Below are 515 nucleotides of genomic sequence, written 5' to 3' on the forward strand. Positions count from 1 at the left end.
ATACAGTGAAACCACCAAGGTGAAATCAGCAGCTACAGAACCCAGAGTGCTCCACTGCAGCCACACCTGACGTGTCAACACGGCCAGGCTGTCCCCAAATGTGGGAGAACAGCACAAAACCACCGTCTTCCTGCCTCACCACCCCCAAGCTACGAGCAACACCGTGGCTGTGGCAACTGTCCCGAGCCCCGTGGCCGTGCTGAGGCCACAGGGCGGAATGGGGGTCGTGTCTGCACTCCGGGAGATGTCACTGGGAGATGTCAGCGGGAGATGTCACCGCGACATCTGGCATCAACTCACAGCTGCCCTTCCTGGGTGCCGAGGAATCCCCCGGCCAGACTGGATCTCAGAAGTGTGGATTAAGGGGCAGAGCCATTCAGAGGGGCAGATCGCAGTCCAGGTCCCCTCCAAGGGGCGGATTGAGGGGCAGATCCGCACAGCGAGGCAGCGACACACCCGGTCCTCTCCCAAGTGCCGTGGGCGGGGCGGGTCCCCTCAGAGGCGGCACCTCCCCC

The sequence above is a fragment of the Corvus brachyrhynchos genome, unplaced genomic scaffold (genome assembly GCF_000691975.1).
Source record: "Corvus brachyrhynchos isolate BGI_N302 unplaced genomic scaffold, ASM69197v1 scaffold218, whole genome shotgun sequence".
In the NCBI taxonomy this organism is placed as follows: Eukaryota; Metazoa; Chordata; class Aves; order Passeriformes; family Corvidae; genus Corvus; species Corvus brachyrhynchos.